This window comes from Camellia sinensis, chromosome 7 (assembly GCF_055761805.1).
Source record: "Camellia sinensis isolate YWXY chromosome 7, ASM5576180v1, whole genome shotgun sequence".
NCBI lineage: Eukaryota > Viridiplantae > Streptophyta > Magnoliopsida > Ericales > Theaceae > Camellia > Camellia sinensis.
The window spans coordinates 142,492,349-142,515,783 of record NC_138967.1 but is presented as its reverse complement, the minus strand read 5'-3'; positions in this window follow the sequence as shown (position 1 = coordinate 142,515,783).

Sequence of the window (23,435 nt, the reverse complement as noted above, 5' to 3'; positions counted from 1 at the left end):
TAGCAAATAAGCAACCAAAGAGGGTAGACCACCCCTAACCCCAACAAGGACTCAAACCAACATTTTTAACACTTAAAAATAGAGCTTTTAGTATTTAACAACCAAGCCTAAAACAGCATGCAAATGTGGCTAAGATGGTGTACAAAAATAAGCTTAAATGGGGAATGAGCTCACCTTTGAAGGACAATAACCAAACAGCAGCTTTTCTAAGCCAAAACCAACTTTAGGAAGTCCAAACAAGCCTTAAGGAATCTCAGTTCCAAGGTCAAGATGTCTGGCAACATGTTCCATGCAACCAACCTGTTCCAAACACTCTCGATACAACCAAATAGCCAAACTCAAGTAACAATAAAAGGGAAACGACAATAAACAACATTCAGAAACTATAAAATCCTAGTCCAGAATATCAAATGGGTCGGGTCAAAATCAGAATCGCTATAGGAAATATTGCTACTCATCGATAGATATAAATAAGTATATGTTTATCTTGTGCAATTACATTAGAAAGAGAAATGGGAATTGTGATGACAATAGAAAATTTGTGTGGAAGAATTGAAAATAGAAGAATATTATAATGCATTGATATATGTTGCATTGACATTTCAATTCAATTGGTTGTTATGAATTTTGAATTGAGATTTGAAAATTTTTGCATTGAGAAAGGAAATGTTTGTGAAACAAGATCTCATTGAATTGTTTTGGGGGTAAATACGTTGATAAGTCTGGATATGGGGTGTAATTGATATTGGTTAAGTTGGCCTAAGTGTCTAGGGTGAAAGACCGAAAACACGTGCAGAGGAGGTACCACGTTCCTTCTGGTTAGCTACTGGTAAAGTGGGGATTTGGTAGTGCTAGCTATGCCTATTTGCAGACACCAACCTAGAGATTACTTGAGTCGTATTTACCACCCCTTGAACTTGATTTAAAATTATTAAATTGTTGAATTTTCAAGATTACATTGTCCATGATAGTTTTCAAAAAAATGAAGATGCGACTTTCTTTTAAAAGCATAGCTTATGCATTTCATCTCATTAGAATTGTATAAATGTATATACTTTGTTAAGATTTTTCCTACTAGACTGTATGCTCACCCTATGAGATTTTGTGCAGGAAAAGATGTGGTGATTCTTCCAAACTAAGAGTGTGTAGTGCATTTTGAGAGCCCAAGGCTCTTGTTTTGTTGTGATTATTTTTTTGCAAGCCAAAGGCTATATGTGTGTGGGTTTGAGCAACCATTTTGTGTAACCGGGCTTAAGCCTTGGACTTTGTAGCCCTTGAGGACATTTATTTATTTTTGAGTGGTTGTTTCACATGATATAGATTCATGTACTAAGTTCGTTGAATGTATATTCGCATGTGGAACTTTTTGTAAATCTATAATGATTATGTATGCAAATGTTAGAGATTTGGGGTTGACGTGGATATTGGAAATTTACTTATGTTTACCGTACGGAGTGGTAGTTGGTGTTCTTTTATTATGTAATTTTTTTGGGGGCATTGCAGTTTGAGACATAAAACTTTCTACTACATTTCCAATCACTCCATCCAATTGTTAATATTTTCGCATAATATTATAAGAAAAATATAGAAACTAAAATCAATCAAAATGACAAAACAATTTTTTATTTTTTTATTTTATTAAATAATCAAATACAAAATAAACTATAAAACTAAAAATACATAACTAAACAAGAGTACTTCATGGGACATATTGCAAGATAGATTCCCATGAACATATAAAATAATATGCAAGAAATAGTTCAAATCTAAAAGTTTAAAGAACAAAAGATAAGAGATGCAAACCGAAGCCTGTGTGATACCACAATTTTCTTAAAACAGATTCACCGTCTCCCTATGGGTGCTAGAGGTACGCCAACATCTATCTCCCAAGATATAATGGTCGGCGAACTTGATAATGACAGCACTCTCTCTAACAAGAACCAAAGAAGGCGTTAGCACAAAGAAGATAGAAAATTTTCTTTAGTATAAAAATCTTCTCCAACTTTATCTAAAGACAATCACAAATTTTTCATCTCAAAAATATTTCTATCTCTTCCATCTAAGTTGGAGGGGAAAGGCCCTTTTTATACTTGTAGGGAAGGGGTCTTAGCCATGAAGGCTACCATAAAATTTAGCATCAATGACCATCAACTCTAGTCATAAGGGCTAAAGTTACAAAGGTGCAAAACTCCCTTGTGCATAATATGATCATCAACTTCATCAACAAAAGATGAGAGTTACAAAGATTGAAAACCTCCCTTGCATTATATATAAAAATAAATATATATATATATATATATACATATATATATATAGTTGACCTAGAACTGACTGATGAGTTACTTCTAAATAATCGATTCATTGTTTTGATGTAATTAACCAGTTTTACAGATATCTTAATACATACCCTATTCTTGTCAATTTTACCACATACCTAGTATACATACATACCCTATCTTTAAACCCCAAAGTCTGACTCTGCCTAAACCGAAGGACTTACAGAAGACTGGGAAGAAGTGGGTGACTTAAACTAGGTGGATAGAACAGACTGATCTTGTGGGTGATTAAGATGAACTGAAAACAGGATTAATTAAACAAACAAGGAAGACGATTGAACAGAAGTAGCTAAACAGTTAGAAACAGGATACAACATCACTTGGCTCTGATACCATAAAGGCAAGGTAATTAATGAAGAAGATGTTGAAATACAAAATGATCAAATTAATTCTGACTGGAATATTCCAAAACTACCTATTAAAGAGATTTATAAAACTTCTTTTATACAGGATGTTTTTAAAGTTACTCTCCATGTTAAAACTATTGAACAAGTTTATGCTTTAGAAAAACCCAGAGAAACCTGTCAGTTATTTGATAAAAAATTAATCAAAAGACATTTAGATCGTGGTTATAATTTTATGCATATTGGTTTAATACAAATTGGTGTCAATCCATTAACTATGATAGGACAAAATACTTCTGTTTTACTCTGTTTAAGAGATGCTCGTTTTCTTAATTACAATGCTAGTTTAATGGGAATGATGGAAACTGGTCTTAATAAAGGTCCCGTACATTTTAACTGTTTTCCTGATTTTACATTAAGTTTAAGAGATCCACATATTCTTAAAGCATTAACCTTAAACATTCAATTACATGGTGAATATACTGAAATGTTAGATTCCTCTCATAATATTGCGTTAATTTATCGTGTTCATTATAAATGTATGCAAACTAATTTAAATGTTCATGCTTTACATAAAAGTCCCAAAGATAAAACTTTATTAATCCAAAGTAGTAGTACTAATGAATCAAATATTAATATTCCTCACATGATTGAATGGAAAGATATTAATTTACCTGATCAATGGGTCACTGTCAATGAAAATTACAAACATAATCAACAACAATCTTCAATCCAAGACATTCAACATATCCAGCAAAACAATGATGGATCAGTTAATATTAAATTCAATCGAAGTCAATCTTCTCGACATAGTACATCTAGTGTCCCTTCCGAAATATCAACTGAAGATGAAATATTTAACACTCCTCTATTTAGGAAAAACAGTCAAATCCATCTTGGTCCAACTAATCCAACTTCTAAAAATAAATTAAAAGGAATTGATAATTCTACAACTTCTCAAATTAGTAAACCTGTTTACACTACTCACACACAGTTACCCGAAGAAGACATTGCTTCAAATAATTCCCCAACTCAAACTGATTTCGAAGAATTTATACAACCTGTGAATCCCCAGCTAATGACAATCAAAAAAGATTTTACTCCTGATTTAGATAAATTACTTATTGAATTCCGATCCAAAGAAAATAAAACTAAACGACATGCTTATGGTGCTCAATATAATTCTGTTCAACAATCCAGCATAACTAGAGAATGGTATAATTTTATGGTTCAATATGGTTTTGAATTATCTTTCTTTGATTATATGGATCAATATTACAAAAAGGTTAATACAATCACAAAACATAAATGGAAAACTTCTCCTAATACTTCTGTCAGTTCTAATCATCCTCCATTAGAAAATATAATTATTGATCACCAAGGTTCTGAAGTTCCAGCCTCTCCTTTTAAGTTACCTGGTACTGATCCTGAAATTAAAAAAGTTATTGAACAAAACAATTATACTAATCAATGTCTCAAAACAATTGGTAAACAATTAGATAAATTAGAAACTAATTTAGATGACCAATCTGCTAAATCAACTAAACCCTTAGATCAACCTTTACTTAATCTACCTAGTCATCGTTCCAAACGAACTAGTTTAGTTACTAATGATCAATCTACTGTCAAAGCTATTGAACAATTGTTTACTAAATTAACTCCTAATGATACTTCCACCTCTAAAGACAAAGGTCTTACTGTCTTGAATCAACAACCTATTACCAACACTGTTTCTGATCAATCTGAAACTGATACTACTGATAATGAAATAAATCAATTAGCCCAACAGTTTCAACCTTCTCATCTTAATAAAATTCATTATCCAAAGGTTAATCCTCAAACGACTAAAAACTGGTATTCTAAACCAACTCCTGTTGACCTCCAATTTGAAGATACAAATATTCGTAATCAATTTTCTGTTTCTGCTAAAAAATTATACGAATGGAATATTGATGGTCTCAGTGAAGATCAAATCCTTCAAAAATTAAACCATTTATCTATGGTCGGCAATAGTTATCTCAGTAATTATCCCCAATACACTCAACCTGAAATTGTTTCCTTACTTACCTCTGGCTTTACTGGTATGCTCAAATCTTGGTGGGAAAAATATCTCACTGAAACAGACCGTGACTCTGTTATTTATGCCAATCAAACTGATGATAATGGTCTCCCTATTTTTGATGAATCCATAGGCTGTTGTCACCCTGATGGTATTAATCAACTCATATACACCATAGTTCGCCATTTTATTGGTACCCCTACAAATATATATTCACGCATACATGATCAACTTAGTAATCTTAATTGTCCAACCTTAAGTGATTTTAGATGGTATAAAGATGTATTTACCTCTCGAGTCATGTTAAGAGAAGACTGTACTAAATCATTTTGGAAAGAAAAATTTATTAATGGATTACCTAGCTTATTTGCCCATAAAATTAGAGATGTTCTTAGCCAACCCACTGGTGTTATTGAATATGATAATCTCACGTATGGTGATATAATTAGTACTATTCAAAAAGAAGGTTTAAAAATGTGTATTGACCTCAAACTTACTCAAAAAGCTAATAAAGATAAACATAAAGCTAAATACGAATTAGGAAATTTCTGCGAACAATATGGTTTACCTCCTGTTGCACCCTCTCGTAGGAAATCACACAAATACTCCAAACATAAATACAAACATTCCAACAAATATAAGTATAAAAAGAATTATTCACCTTCCAAATCCACTGATAAATTTTATACCAAACCTAAAAAGCAATATTATAAATCTAAATCACATCCAAAATCTAAATCTACCAAAGATATTACTTGTTATAACTGTGGTCAAAAAGGTCATTACTCTAATAAATGTAAAGAAAAACAAAAATTAAAAGATAGAGTCAATCAACTCCAAATTGATGATAACTCCAAAAATCAATTATATGAAATTTTCCAATTAAATCACGCTGATAGTAATTCTTCCTCTTCTAATCCATCTGATACTTCATCCGATTACCATTCACCTAGTAGTGATTCTGATAATAATATTAATCTAGGTTGTAATGATGTTTGTTGTAAACCCGTTAAACAAATTACTGTCCTTACCAAAACTACTCAAGAAGAATCTGCTTTAATTGATCTAATTAGTAAATTAGATGATCCCAAGTTAAAACAAAAATATACTGATAAATTAAAATCCTTATTAATTCATTCAGATTCCAAACCAAAGTTTGATAAACCAATAATTAGTTTATCCAAAACCTTAGAAAGATTTAAAAATAAACAAAAAGACGTTACCTTACAAGATTTACAACAAGAAATCAATCAGATTAAACAGACAATCAAAGCATTGCAATGTAAAGATAAAAAACTTGAAGATGAAATTATTACACTCAAACTTGATAAAAGTTTAGGTAATTTCCAAACTAATGAGCATGAATCCCCACATGAATCTGAACATGAGTCTGATCCTACTCATCCTGATAATTTGATATTTGATAACCGATCACACCAATCTCAATCCCATACTCCTGAAGAAAAACGATTAAGTTTAATCAACAAACTTTACATTCAAAAATGGTATTCTAAAATCAAAATAATTGTTAATGATTTTGAATTAGAATTAATTGCTTTAATTGATACTGGTGCTGATTTAAATTGTATCCAAGAAGGATTACTTCCTACTACATATTATGAAAAATGTCAAGAAAAGTTAACTTCTGCTAATGGTACTAAAATGCATATCAAATATAAATTACCAAAAGTACATGTTTGTCAGGATAATGTATGTTTCAAAACCTCTTTTGTTTTAGTCACTAACATGACTGATAAAATCATTTTAGGTTCCCCATTTATTTATTTATTATATCCCTTTACTACATCCAGTACAGGCATCGCTACCCATGTTTTAGGGCAACCTGTTACATTCAAATTTTTATCTCCTCCTGAACTATTACACTTAAACCAATTAAAAGATTGTTCTATTTCTCATCAAATTAACCGCCTAACTAGGCATTTAAAATTTCTTAAAGAAGAAGTAAATCATAAACGTATTGACCAACAATTGACTGATCCAATTCTTGTTTCCAAAATCCATGATTTTCAATTAAAACTTGAGTCAACTGTTTGTTCTACTTTACCCACTGCTTTCTGGCATCGGAAAAAACATGTTGTTACCCTACCCTATATTAAGAATTTTCATGAATCACAAATTCCTACTAAATCTCGACCTATTCAAATGAACTATGAATTACTTGAAATGTGTAAAAAAGAAATTAAAGAATTATTAAGAAATCGCATCATTAGCCCAAGTAGATCACCTTGGTCCTGTCCTGCTTTCTATGTTAATAAAAATGCTGAGTTAGAACGTGGTGTCCCTCGACTTGTTATTAATTACAAACCATTAAATTCTGTTTTAGAATGGATTCGGTATCCTATTCCTAATAAAAAAGATTTAATTAAACGACTTAGTCAAGCCGTTATTTTCAGTAAATTCGACTTAAAAAGTGGTTTTTGGCAAATTCAAATTCATCCCAAAGATCGATATAAAACTGCATTTAATACACCCTTTGGTCAATATGAATGGAATGTCATGCCATTTGGTTTAAAAAATGCTCCTAGTGAATTTCAACATATCATGAATGACATATTTAACCCATTTAGTCATTTTTCAATTGTTTACATTGATGACATCTTAATTTTTTCAAAATCACTTAGTGAACATTGGAAGCATTTAAATGCCTTCTATTACACCATCAAAAGTCATGGTCTCGTCATTTCTGCTCCTAAAATTAAATTATTTCAAACCAAAGTCAGGTTTTTAGGATATGATATTCATCATAACACTATCCTACCCATTAGTCGATCCATTGAATTTGCTTCCAAATTCCCTGATGAAATCCTTGATAAAACTCAATTATAAAGGTTCTTAGGTTCCCTCAATTACATTGTTGAGTTTTATAAAGACCTTAGGAAAACTTGTCAACCTCTATTTGATAGGTTAAAAGATCATCCTCCTCCTTGGTCTTCTGTTCATACTTCTATTGTTAAACAGGTCAAACAATATGTTAAGTCTCTTCCTTGTCTTGGTATTCCCACTGAAAATTCATTCAAAATTATTCAAACTGATGCCTCCGATATTGGTTATGGTGGCATTCTCCTTCAGCAACTTACTCCTCAATCATCTGAACAAATTGTTCGCTATCATTCTGGTGTCTGGAATAAAGCACAATTTAATTATAGTACTATTTAAAAAGAAATTTTATCTACTGTTTTATGTATTCAAAAATTTCAAGATGATGTTTTAAATCAAAAATTCTTACTTCGTGTTGATTGCAAATCTGCCAAATTTATTTTAGAAAAAGATATTCAAAATCTTGCTAGTAAACAAATTTTTGCCCGTTGGCAAGCTATTTTAAGTATTTTTGATTTTGATATTACCTATATACCTGGTTGTCAAAATTCCCTACCTGATTTTCTTACCCGGGAATTTTTACAGGGGGGTAAGGGATGACTACACCATTTACTGCTTACCATAAATCCCGCATTACCTATTTCAAAACCCTTATTAATCAGCTTACCCATCGCATTCGCCGCCTCAAATCAGCTCGACCCACTACCAAAAGAGCCCAATACATAAATTACCACCAAATTCTAGCTCGCCGCAATTTACTTGCTCACAACTACAATTGTTTACATCGTCATCAAGATTATCTTGATCTCCTTTCTGGTTGCTAATTACTATTTATTATTTCACAGATGTCTCGTCCAAGGCCTCCTTCCAAGGCTTTGGCCTCCTCTTCCACTAAACCAAATCAACTTATTGTCCCTCCTCCTTTGAAGACAGTTACCCCTTCTTATTCACTTGACCTCATTAACCGTTACCAGACCCTTGGTACTATTCAACGCCCTGATTATTCATCTGCATTGGCCTCTGATCCTTTTGTATCTAGCCAATCGGTTTCAGTTACTCCATTCCCAGTTAACCCTATTAAATCATCTCGGTCTGAATATACCAATTCACATGTTACCAACCTGTTCTATAAAGAACCCAGTCACCCACGAAATCAAACCATCAATGACATTGCTAAATTCCATTTTGGCTCTGGATGCCATTTCACCCTTTCCCATCCAGAGAAAACCCTAGCCTATTACAAGGATATTTTAATCAACCATCATTCCATCTTAATCAAGCCAATTCAGGACCGCACCTATGCCTATAAGGTCCTCTACCATTCACTTTATATTCACCACATTGTTTCCATGGCTGAATGGGGTAATCCTAATCAACTTCGTGATCTACCTGGCCATTCTATTCCTTATAATTATCATGATTACGTTGATGCTTGGTTCAAGATTTTCTTGTACCAAAATGAAACTTTTAGTCATTCCTGGTTCATCTCATTTGATCAAAAATTCAAATCTGAGTTACCAACTTGGTTTCTGAGATGGTGGTCTCACTATGGCGCCATTTCAGCTATCCTTCCTGATGATCTCAAAAATATAATTCATTATTTCAACTCTGTTTACCCATTTTCTGCTCACCAGAAGCAATTTCCCTTATTACTCATATTCATTGCCAAATACAAGATTCCATGGATATTCAAATGGCATTATGGGATTGATGATAATATTATCATCCGCCAACACACAGTTAAATGGTGGGATAAATTCAATGTTCCCAGAATTCTTGAAATTGTTCCAGTAGAATTTCCACCTGATCAATATGCTCCAACTCCTGCTCTTGCTCAAGCCCAACAGAACCCAACTGCTGCAATCACTCAAGGAAGCCAGCCCAGTCTTCCTCCAGTCAACCTTGGCAGCCCCTCATCTAGTGGCTCCAAGCCCAAATCAACAAAATCAAAGTCCAAAGCTGTTGCTGCTCAACCAGCCCAATCCAAGCCCAAAGCACAGTCCAAAGTCAAGGCAAAGCCCATTCCACCTCCTGTTCAGCCCAATCATCCAAAGCAGACATGATCCAGTTAGCCCATCAACTGTTGAATCAAGCTAAAGCCCAATCCACCGATTCAGACAATTCAGATGATTCAGCTCAGGTCTATTCCTCTGAAGAATCAACCAATCAATATTCCGGACCAGAGTTTCAAGATGCTCAAGATCCATTTATCTGATCAACATTGGATTCCATATAGATACAAATTAGCTTCAATCAATACTCTTTTGAGAAAAGCTGCCAATTTGTATTTATATTGATTCCATAATTCACATGTTCCACCGAAAGTAATGAATAGTAAAAGTTACTGTTCACTTTTACTATTCACCATCACTATTCACCCAGTCAACTTTTGTTTAAAGCTGCTCAACTATTCAATCAATCAACCGAAAGCAACCGACAGCATCTGCTTTTCACATGCTCGGCCAGCTGCTTTCAGAAGTCACATGTTTACTGTTTTGCTTTTTATTTCTTTATATTGTAATCAATTGTAAGCATTCAGGCATTCTTCAATTTTCTTCTCCTTCATTGTTGTAAGAAAAACCAGAGTGTTTTGAGAGCCTTACAAGTTTCCCCGTTGTACCCAATTAAAAGATCCTTGCAGTTGCTACAATTGTAATTGTAAGTTATTTATTTGAATAAAAATGTTTAAATTGCTTTAATAAAATGTTTTATTTATGTGCAATCCAGTTATCGTATTTTGATTTCATAATCCATCTTCCTTCGTATATGCCTTCATATATGCTGCTTCCTTGCCTTTATGATGCTGCTTCCTTGCCTTTATGGTATATATATATATACTATTTAAATAATCCAACTAGCTGAGTCGCAAAATAGATACGGGTGTTAGGTCACAACTCAATCCAAACCCAGTCTAAAACATATGCACAAGCCCAGCCCAGCATAGTACAATTTGGCCCATGCCCAAGACTAAATCCAACACATGCACATACACAAACCTAGGCCAGTCCAAACCAAGATTAAGACTAAAGTCCAAGTCCAAGTCTAAGTCCAAGCCTAGGCCCAAGCCCAACTTCTATTGATATCCACTTTATTTTTATTTTTTTTGATCAGCAAAAGAGAACTTTATTGATGACAAAAACATACACATACATATGAGTTGAACATCAATAAAGAGGTGGAAGAGCAGAAGCGCATCAAAGCTAACAACCCAATCCCAACTAGGTTGGCACCGAGAAGAAAGCCCAATCATCTGCGAGCTCAACCACAAAGGGATGGTGAGAGACCATGCCCAGAAATAAAATAAAGACCCCAAAAACTCAACCCCCAATTCACCATGCAACCCCCAAAAGAATTCCAGCAGGGCAGAGCAGACCAATTCATCTATAATTACCACCTAGCTATCAGCAGCAGACCAGCAGATGATTGGGGTTGGCATCATCTATCCAATATTGCAACATATGATTCTAAGCGACAGATTCATGAAACAGGCCTTCGTAGTAGAAACAAATCAGCAGCAACAACTGCCACTCTGCAGCCGCAATAGCAGCAGAACAACCACCAATAGCTTAGCAGCATCACACCAAGTATTAGTGCATTAGCAAACCAAAAAGAAGAGTCCATTCTAATATGTTCCTCTCAATCACCACCTACAGACCAGTACCAGAATCAGGTCACAGAACAGCGGCAGGCAATTCTGACCAAGAAATTCAGACCACCAACCAATTCATACAACACCAGCCAAAACAAGGTACCCATCTACTGATCCTATTTGACAGCAAAACCTGGGGAAGTTGGAGAAGTCACCATTCAGACCAGTGCAACACACAGATCACAGTAGCTATTCAGTCATGAAGGATGCTGCCACTACACCAGAATAATGCAGATAAATCCAGATCAATGACAGAAAGAAACTTGTACACCAGCTACTACTGCCAATTGAGCTAACTTGGGCCACTGATGCCTATTGAGCCATCCACAAACCAACTAACCAGCTTACAGACATGAACACATCCTCAGTCCCTTAATCTATACACAGTTGCAGACCTGCTTCAGGTTATATAACACATCATGCACCGAGTAATTAAACTCTCTCAAGGAAGAAACAGCCCACATAGCAACTCTGGTTTTTACCAGATCAGCTAACTCATCCAAAGGTGGTTGTGCTTCATTAAATATGCACTCATTCCTGAGTTTCCACACAGACCACATTACTGCCAAAGGTATCATCTTCCAGATCTCCTTTACCTTTTTCTTCATAACTGGACCTAACCAGCAGTGGAGTACTGCCTCCACTGAACCAGGAATAGCCCAGCTCAAGTTCCACCAACACATAATACTGGCCCATATTCTCCAGATCCTAGGACAGTGAAGGAGGACATGATTTAAAGACTCCACCTCCGCTTTACAAAACACACACAGTGCACTAACATTAGAATTCAATACTCCAATTCTTTGTAGGAATTCAGAGGACTTAATCCTACCTCTCCAAGCCAACCAGCTCAGAAACTGTACTCTGGGGGGGGGCTAAGTTATTCCAAATGCTTTTGGTGACTGAGATATTTGGCCCTTTACATGCTACCACCCACTTCCATACTGATGACACAGTAAAGACTCCAGAAGGGTGCGCTAACCAATAGCAATAGTCTTCAGCGCCTTCATTTAGTGTAGGAACTCTCCGAACCAAATCATTAAGTTTCAACACTTCCTCCTCTTCCCAAGCAAGAACAGGCCTTCTAAAATCAATGTTCCAGGCTGTACCCACACCTCTGCTATGAACATGCTCAAACAAGGTGCCATCCTTTTCAACTGTCAAGGAAAATAATCTGGGAAATACCTCATTCAGACTTTGATTATTAAGCCACCTATCAATCCAGAACCGCACTCGTCTACCATTTCCAACAATTACCTTGAAGTTTTGCAAAAAGAAATCTCGCAAGTCAGGATTTTCTGCAGCCACTGAAAGTACACCCTTCCACAAATTTGACATAGGCCGAGACTCACCTAAAAATAGGCTTCATCTGCCACCCACACTTCTATACTTGCTGCAAACCACTTGTTTCCATAAAGCTGAATCCTCTTTGCCATATCTCCACCACCATTTAATTAAGAGGCACTCATTAACTTGACTTAGGTTTCTCACACCTAGCCCACCTTGATCTTTGCTTAGACAAATCTCCTTCCAGCTAACTAGGTGCACTTTTTTCTGGATTTCAGAGCCTCCCCAAAGAAAATTGGCTTGAATTTTGTCTAGTGATTTTGCAATCCCCACTGGTAACTTGAATAAGGATAGGAAATAGACTGGCAAGCTTGACAAAACAGACTTTATCAGTGTTAATCTTCCTGCAAAAGACAAATACCTTCTCTTCCAAGAAGCTAGCTTACTCTTAAACTTGTCCACTACTGGTTTCCATGAGCTCTTTCTTCTTGGATTTGCTCCTAATGGAAGACCCAGATAGTTTAATGGCAGCTTTTGGCTGAGGCAGTTAAGTTTCTTTGCAAAGACCTTTACTAAGTCATCCTGAACACCCACCCCACACACTTTGCTTTTATGGAAATTTATTTTGAGTCCTGACATCACCTCAAAGCATCTTAAGATCCTTTTCACCGTAACGATTGCTTCCCAATCAGCTTCACAAAAGATAATAGTATCATCAGCGAATTGCAAGTGTGATAGTTTTAACTCATTTGTTCCTATTGTGACTCCTCTGATCAATCCCTCTTCTTTGGCTCTTTCCATAAGTATATTGAGGCCCTCAGCTACCATGTTAAAAAGGAAAGGTGAAAGTGGGTCACCTTGCCTAAGGCCTTTCATGGGGGAGAATTCTGTAGTAGGTGAACCATTAACTAGTACTGAAATTCTAGCTGTAGATATGCACGTCTTTATCCAACCCACCCATTTCTCACCAAAACCAAAATTGGCCATCATTGAATACAAAAACTCCCAATTTACTGAGTCATACGCCTTTTCAAAGTCCAATTTTAGTATGATTCCTTTCTTTTTTGACCTTTTCCACCAATCCACCACCTCATTGGCAATTAGGACTCCATCTAGAATATATCTTCCACTCAGAAATGCCGTTTGTACTTCACTAATGATCTTGGGTAGGACCTGCCTCAACCTTTTTTATAAGACTTTGGCAATTATTTTATACATGGAGCTAACCAAACTGATTGGCCTATAGTCACATAGACCCCCTGGATTTTCCTTCTTAGGAATCAAGGTAATAAATGAACTATTCACTCCTTTGGCCAACTTACCATAGGAGTGGAACTCATTCATCATCTGTACAATCTCCCCTTTCATGGTGACCCAGCATTTTTGGATACACTTTAGATTAAAGCCATCCGGCCCCAGGGCTTTATTACCATCACAGTCGATGATTGCTGCCCAGATTTCAGCCTCTACAAAATCTGCCTCCAATAATTCAGTTGAATCTATTTGACTAATTGAGGCAAAAACACCTGACAGCTTTGGTCTACACCTCCATCCTTCAGTGAACAGCTGAGTATAATGGCTAACCACAGCTTGTTTAATCATCCCAGGCTGATCATGCAGTACTCCATGCTCATTAACTGAGTTCAATAAGTTTTTCCTTTGCCTTTTACTTGCCATTATATGAAACAATCTGGTATTTTTATCCCCATTTTGAGCCCACACCATTCTAGATTTTTGATGCCACAACCATTCCTTTTTCTTGCTCAAATCCCAAGCTAAACTTCTAACTTCTGCCCTTCTTTTAATTTCAGAATCATGGAGAATCCTTTCTTCAGCTTTTAAATCCCATTCACGAATTTCATCCTCTGCTTGTTTCAGCTGTTCATCAAGGTTACCAAACACCTCGTAGTTCCATCTTCTTAGGTACACTCGCAGATTTCCTAGCTTTTTCAATAGCTTATAACTGGCCCACCCACTTACCTGTGTTTCTTCCCAACAATTCTTTACTGCTTCTTTGAATTTAGGATGCAAACACCATGCATTTATGAATCTAAAAGGTTTTGGACCCCAATCCCGCTCGTCCTCCATGAGGAGTATTGGACAATGGTCAGAAATGGTTCGAGGTAGCCCCCACTGTTTCAACTTTAATCTTTCCAACCACGTAGGATCTAGAAGGAATCTATCAATCCTACTCCATCTATCTCCATCCATCGCATTACACCAAGTGAAATTTCTGCCTAGCATTGGTATATCAATCAGTTCCAACTTTTCAATCAATTCGTTGAAGTCCTTCATCCCTCTTTCCCTTCTAGAGCATCCTTTTCTTTCACTCATGAATCTTATTTCGTTAAAATCTCCACCTATACACCAGGGACTTGAGAAAGCTGATTTAAGCTGGGCTAAAGCATACCATAACTGTCTTCTTTTCAACACGTCATTGGGTGCATAAATATTAATAATCACACAACTAAAATTATGAAAACCCATACCTGATAAAAGTAAGAAATTTCTGTTGCTGCAACACTCCTTTAGTTCAAAAATTTGTGGATTCCACAAGCATAGCAGTCCACCAGCACTGCCTTCAGCCCCCACCTCCATGCTCTCTAGCTCCTCCCATGGCCATAATGACTTAAGGAACTTGTCGTCTACTTTACTCCTCTTTGTCTCCTGCAGCAGCAAGACATCAATCTTCCTCTCCCTAACTAAGTTTTTAATTTTTCTTCTCTTTTCAGGTCGTCGCAGACCCCTAACATTCCAGGATAGAATAATCATAAAAACTGTTCACAGATCCCAAATCGCCTCACCTCTGCCTGACCTGGCCTAGGGAATAATTCCCTCCCCATCGATTTTCTCCAGGTCCTTCTCTTCAAGTTCAATTAATTTGCTAATCACCTCCTGCTCTTTACCTTCACAATTCAAGCCTAGTATTTTGCCGACTTCCATAGTAGCTTGGGCTTCACTTAGGAACTTATGCCTTCTCCTTGAGTTAAGACTCTGCTCAACTGACAATGATATTGCAGCTGCTGCTGCTCTAAAGATAGCTCCTTTGCGAAAACAGGTGCTGGTCAGTGCTCCCTTATTCTTGGTCTGCTTCGTCAGGTCAGCTCCTTTCTTCTTTCTACTGCTCATTTCTGGTTTTGTACTCAGCCCCTTCCTTGATGTTGTTCCTATTTCTATCACTTTTCCTGCGGCTGGAAGCAGATCATGAGGCCTAAAATGAGTTTGGGCTATACAATCACTTAGATTTGAGGGTTCTGTTATGGGCCCATCTGCCAATACCCCAGCCTGAGGAACTTTCAAAATTACCTCTAAGTTTACCTTGGGCCTTGGACTCTCAGGTCCACTAGAGCTTAGGATTTTCTCAGAGTTGCATATAGGCCCATCAACAATTGAATTTCATTTCTTGGAATTACCACATGCACCTGGTTAGCCTCCCTACCTACCTCGCTGACATTCAGAGTCCCCATGGCACCCCCAGTTTCTTTTACGGCTGATGCAGAGAGCCACTCATCACTCTTCTCTTTTGCCCCTGAAACTCTCCCCACCATGTCCTCTCCACCATTTTTTGACAGCTGATCTACTTCCTCTTGACCCATAGATTCAGTGCCCACATTGTCGAAGCAAAAGCTGTTGCAATGGCATGGTTGTACTGCTGTTGGGAGTTCTTCACACACTCTAACTGGGAAAATATTTCCATTACATTCGACATTGATCACCTCATTTATGAACTCCAGTCGATTGGTGATTATTCTTACCTTCCCACTCTGAAATGAACTCTGACTGAGAATATATTCACCTATCTGAACAACCTCACCCCACACCTTGCCTATGTCACTGAATGTAGTAACATTCCACAAGTTGAATGGAACACCTACACATGTTATCCACACACATCTTTCTTGTGCAATGTAAATTCCTTTCTCCCAATCTGTAGCAAAATCGCACCAGTGAACCAACCACTCTTCAATCTTTTGCCTTGCTTCCTTTTTGTGTTGTTGTGAACTGAAGGTTATCACAGCTAGCCTTCCTCCCCCAGCTCTAACTGTTACATCCTTTGCACCTCTTCTAGCAACCTCCTCCTTAAACTCATTGAATGATAGAATAGATTTGAGTTTGACTAATATACTGTCATAAAGCCACCCATTTCCAGTTTCATATGCTTTGACAGTACGTTTTGCCTTTCCAGCACTACCTCCATTCTGTACTACTTCTGCAAAGGATCTTCTGCCTACACTTTCCAGCCCTTATTGCACGAGACCCCTCTGTTGACGCTGCATCATCCGATCGTTTCCTCTGGTTACCATTGCAGGTCGCTTGATCTCACCTTTTTTGAACTCTGCCTTTTTCACTTTCAATGCCTTGTTGTCACACCACAGGCCATCCGTCTTCAGCACCGCCATTTCAGCAGCAACATTGCAATCGTATCTCACAAAACCAAACCTAGATCCCGTTGCTTTCCTTCTTTTTGTTGGGATGAAAGCATCCTTGACTACTCCAAAATTATTAAACAGAGTGAACAGGCTCCTAGGAGTCATTGAGTCTGGAAGCTCATCCACAAAGATGGTGTACAACCCCTTCTCCACTGATCTGTTACCTTGGTTACCCATCTGTCTTTTTCTGAACACTGGGTTCCAGCCTCCAGCCTCCACTTGGTTACCTTGGTTACCCATCTCATTATTTGATATCCACTTTATGAGACAATTCTCATTCACAACTTAATGGTTTCGGTTCATCATTTATGTATTATAACATTTTCACTTAAGAGAATACAAAACTACTCAAATCCATCTCAACCAGTGGTTAGGTCCCACTTTAATTTCGAATTAAAGTTGCCAAAATCACTTTGATTGGTTTGGGTTTTCTAAAAATATTTTTCAAAAAATTTTACTTTCTTGTTTTTTGTATTTTTTTTTTACTGATTTTTTTTAATATTTTAAGGAAATGTTTTTTTTTTAATTTTTAGACACACCTAACATAAATACACTTAAAAAGTATAATTTTCTTGGTTTTTTTTAAAAATTCACTAAATACCAAAAATACAAAAAAAAAATGAAAATTCAGTATGTTTTTCATATTTTTGTGTATTTATTAATTTTTTGAAATATTTTTTCACAATTATTTTACTTTTTAGATACATCTAAGTAAGGTGAATCTAAAAAAGTAAAAAAAAATGTGTAACATTTTAAAAATATTTACTAAAAATAAAAAACTCAATTTTCAAAAAATTAAATTCAGAAAACTCAAACCAAACACACTGATAGTTTCTAACACCAATTTCACGTAAATCTGAGCATATCCAATTTGATTCCTACCAGTGTCGCTTGCCTTGTTTGTTCACGTGCCTATCCATTTATTCTAAGAATTTCATGGTCAAATGCACTATAAAACCAAGCTTTATGTATGGCAAATAACTAAAAAAGAAGATCAACTGTGTTACATAATTATACTATTATTTTTGTCATTATATAATAATATCAATATACATTGTGCGATATGTACATAATTTGTTTATTGGTTGTCGTCCTTCAATAATTGATAGAGATGTCTTATTCATGGAAAATATTTTGTTGCATTGTGATCGAAGATCGGCATCTGGCAAGCCTTGGATAGTAAATGTATGTTGCTTTGAATGTGGAAGATCTAGTTCATGGCTCAACATGGGAACCATAGCAAACATGGTTGGTCTACCTGCAGCGTAGTCCTGAACACAAAGAAGGCCAATATACATACATCTCATTACTTCAGACAAGGAACATGAGTCAACCATTACCTCATCCACTAAGTCCGATGCTCAACTTTCATTGCGCAATTCCCATGCCTGGATTAGTTTCACATATGTCCATTTATGATTTAGTAGAACCACATATAATGCTGATGACTAACAATGTTTGAAAGTATATAAAGGTAAAATTAGTTTACTTACATAACCAAGGAGGTTCAAATATTTTTCATGATAATGTATACTAATATTCCTTATGCCACTGACCATCTCTAGTAGCAAAACACTGAAACTGAAGACATCCATTTTTTTTAAGAATAGTCCTCCCATTGCATACTCAAGAGACACATAGCTGCTGCATTTGATTGAAAATTGTTATATTTATACTTACCTGCGAATATAGGACTTCTAATAAGTAAATATACTGTAAATATTCTAAAAAAAATTAATTAAAAAAGGAAGGGAAAATATACTGCCAAATATATATATATATATATATATAAGCAAATAAGGATTTTATATAAAACAAGATGATCACACTCTAGTGGTTTGCTTATTTGAGAGTAATGTACAAACAGAATAAAGGCTCCTGCAAATCAACAAATAAATCAATTAAATAATTAATGCTGTTGTTTTCGATAATGTTGAGATCATTCTTTTCGATATGTTTTGTCTAAGAACACAATATCGGAGATAAGAATGGAAGACAAACTAATCAGAGGAAGGCACAGACAAAGAAAGTTGAGAAAGAAAGAGCACTCCTAGTCCGTGCTGTTTAGCAATAGCCAATAGCCAAATGTGAAAGGTTAACATTGGCAATAGTATATATAGCTGGTGTTGTTAGGTCGCAAATTGTTCAAAAGCTCAAATTATTACAAGAAATGAACCAAACAAAATATATCAAGCGATTCAACACCCTCTCTCACACGCAGCTCATCTTGCACGTGAAGAGACAAGAAGAGAACCAAACAAAAGGAGAAGCAAATGAACCCCCTCAATTATTGACATGCTTACTTTGACTCATTCCATTACGGGTCTAATTGGTACGTTTTTATAGTTTAAAGGGTTCATTTGTATTTTTTATAGTTTAGAGAGTAAAACGAAACTTCTCAATTATTTAGGGGATCTATTTGTATGTTTGTATAGTTCATATGATCAAAATAATACTTTTAATAATTTAAAGGATTTTTATGTAAATTTTCCTTTCACTTAAAAAATATGTATTCAAACTTTTCTGTCAACACCTTCTTAAAAAAAAACTTTTCTTGATTAACTCAATTGACTAATTATGTACATTTTCAATTGAGAGGTCAGAGTCAATCCTTGATAATTTTGTTTCTTATTAGAGAGTTTGTTTTTTTACTGTTTGGTTTTCTCTTTATTACTGGTGGTGATCCACGTGCTGGAGGTGAAAATTGAAATCAAAAGATGTTAATAAGAGAGTTTGTTTTTTTACTGTTTGGTTTTCTCTTTATTACTGGTGGTGATCCACGTGCTGGAGGTGAAAATTGAAATCAAAAGATGTTGTAATGAATGGTAGGGAAAATTATTTATAAGTCCTATTAGGGAGACTTATGCTACATATAGTTTTACTAAAAAATTTATATTCCCATAAGTCCTGTGGGAAGTTTGTTGACACATTTGCCCTCAATATTAGTTGTTAATATCATAAATAATAGTAAAACCATATATAGGAAATTGAATGTTACCATAGATCATATCTATATAAACATAACGTAACGTGACACCTACATAAACGTAACGTGACGCCTATACGTAACGTGACACCTACATAAACGTAACGTGACGTCTATACGTAACGTGACACCTACATGATCTATAGTAACATACAATTTTCTATATAGGAAATTGCATGTTACCATAGATCATATCTACATAAACGTAACGTAACGTGACACTTACATAAACGTAACGTGACACCTATATAGGAAATTGAATGTTACCATAGATCATATCTGGATAAACGTAACGTAACGTGATATCTACATAAACGTAACGTGACGTCTTGAATGTTACCATAGATCATTTTTATATGAAACGTAACGTGACACCGACATAAACCAGCAACATTTTCACATTCAATTTAAAAAAATAAAAACTCATTAAGTTTGCGAAACGTAACGTGACACGTTACGTTACGTTTATGTAGGTGTCACGTAACGTTACGTTTATATAGGTGTCACGATACGTTACGTTTATGTAAGTGTCACGTCACGTTACGTTTATGTAGGATCTTGTAGAATACATTTCTATCTAAATAAGACTTGAGACTCTATAAGAAATTACACAGGACTTAGCCTACCATAAGTGTCTGAAAAAAGACTTATAAATAAGTCTCCCTAAATGTTAACTTTGTTGGAATTAAAAAATATTATTTGACGTATATTTTTTTCTCTTACATAAATTAAAAAATTCAAAATATAAACTACTGACATGTTCAATGATTAGGGAATACATGAAGAATAATTGTGTTTACCTGTAAGTTTAGGGTAATTTACAAATAAACTTCTCAAAATTTGCTTAAAATACAAATTGCTCATGTAATTCTAAAAATGACATTTCCTCTTTTGAGATTTCTAATTTCATAACAAATCGCTGATTTTCACTACAACATATAAGAGTTTTAGAGACCAAATCTTTTGGTCTCTAAAAGTGAAAATTTTGTTACAAAAGACATTAAAGTCTAGTTTGGGATATTCAAAAAAATTTAAAAAGTTAAAAAGTTTCTAAAAAAATTAAAAAATTATCACTATTCACCAACAAAAATATAAAAAAAAATAATTTTACACAAAATTATTACAAACAACTCTGATGTCCCCATAGACACAGTCGACTTTTTTGGAAAAATTGCACAGGTGGGGTGCACAAACAACACAATGTTGTTCGGCCCGTAGGGGCTTATCATGAGTCCCGTTTTGATAATCTGAACCGTTCAATATGTAGAACTCGTTGAGTACTATATACGTGTAAAAAATCACGTTGATCAGATATTGCTAAACACATTATCAAATCAATTTTGTATAAAAAATGGATGGTGCTATAGTTAACAGTTGGAAAAAAAACTAATTCAATTAGATAGCTATAGCGATCCCGGTTTCCCTTCCTTTGATTGTTGTATTCCGGACTTAGGTTCCATGGAGTTGGTGGTAGTATATCTTGTTGTTATCCTTTAATTCCGTGTGTTTGAGTTCTAGGATGTATTGGGCATGTTTCGAACAAGTTGCTTGAGCTTTTGTCCCATTCCTTGTTGCCCAGAATTTTGGTGGTACGCTCAAGCGGGTCCCTTTGCGCTCGAGCGGAGTTTGTTTCTTTTGTTGTCCGCTCGAGCGGGTCAGCGGGGTTTACACACTCTCAGCATTTCGTGCCTCTGCAAAACTTTCTACAGGTGTGTTTTTCACGCTCGAGCGGGTATATTGGCGCTCGAGCGGGTATCTTGGCGCTCGAGCGGGTAGTTCATTATCTATAAAAGTACTGGAAGGGAAAAATCTACGCTCGAGCGGCTTTCCCTTTGCGCTTGAGCGGGTGTGTTTTGCAGTTGTGTCTTGGCGCTCGAGCGGGTATCCTTTACGCTCGAGCAGGTCCAGTTTTTGTGCTTGACGCTCGAGCGTCCTATTATCCACTCGAGCGGGTCATACGTATATCAGATATCAGCTGGGTCTTTTTAGATCACTTTTTCACTTTCACACACTCTCTCTCTCTTACTTTCTAAAAAACCTCTTTTGAGAGCTCTTCTCTCTAGAATCTACCTTCTCTCTAGGGTTTGATCTAGTTAGAGTGATCCCCTATCCTTTGGCCTTTGTAAAAAGTGTTGATCTCGTTGTGGGCTACGTTTTGATCCGAAAATCTTGGGATTTGGAGCACCTCGAAAAAAAATTTCTTCTCCCTTTGAGCTCCGAGTTTGAGGTAGGGATAACTACTCATTTTTATGGTCTTTGACATAAACTATTGGTCATTTTGATTTAACATTGATATTGGGTAATTTTGGGTGTTAGGGTTTTCAAAATGTATATAAGAGGGGTTTTGTATTTTGAGCCTATACAGGTTTTTTTGGGTCTAGAGATGAGATTATTGGTGTTGTTGATAATATTTGGACCTTTGGGTCAATATTGAGCTTAATGGGAAAATTGCCATGTTTGGGTATATTTGGGTCATTAGTGTAATTAATGACATTTGTTATGGAATTATGAAATTGAGTTGGGAATAATGAAATTGGCTCATTATGAGATAGAATAGTGGAGTTGGATTTATTAATTGCTCACTTTTGAAAATGTCAATAATTTATTTGTCGGTGCATTTATTATCTGTTTAGAAATAACTGCTTTAGGCTATCGGTGGAGGATAGTCTTGATTGTTGTAGACACTGCATGATGATTAGGTGAATTAAAACTAATCAATTGATGTATTGGTTGTCATCATATATGATGAGTATTTGAATACATGGATGCCGAGTCCCGCGGACGAAATCTCCGTAAAATGGCAATCCGAAAATATCTATACATGGGTGCCGAGTCCCGCGGATGAAATTTCTGTAAAATAGCAATTCAAACATAATTATACATGGGTGCCGATCCCGCGGATGAAATTTCCGTGAAATGGTAGTTTGAAGTATTGTTGGCATAAGATGTAGTCTTACTTAAGTTGTTCGATCAGGTTTTGAGCCATGTTTATAAGTTGAGTTTTGTTAAGTGAAGGATTATGGAACTGGATTGTACTGTAGGTTGGTTTATATGAGTTAAACATTTGTCAGGTGCTAATGTTTTAGTTATTGTTCATATTATTTTAGCATATCTCTATTGGGCGTTGGCTCACCCTATATGGGACATCTTTTTCAGGTATAGGTGTTATGCCACCTCCAAGGACGTAGCTTGGGAGGCTTGAGGCTGTCAGACTCTTTGTGTTGTTTTTGTTATATTACATGTATGTCAAGCCAAGGGCTTATTTGCGTAGAGTTAGTACTCTCTTTTTGTAACCAAGTGTTGACTTGAAAAGATGTAAGCCTGCAGGACATTCTATTAATTTTGTGAACATTTGCAATTAATATGAAATACACTTTTGTAATATTAACTCTAATGTTTGTATGACAATGTAAACTATCTATCATGTTTATGGAAGGATCAGATGTGGGAATTCTGTATTTTTTTTTAGGGCGTTACAATAGCCATCAATATCCGATCAACGTGAT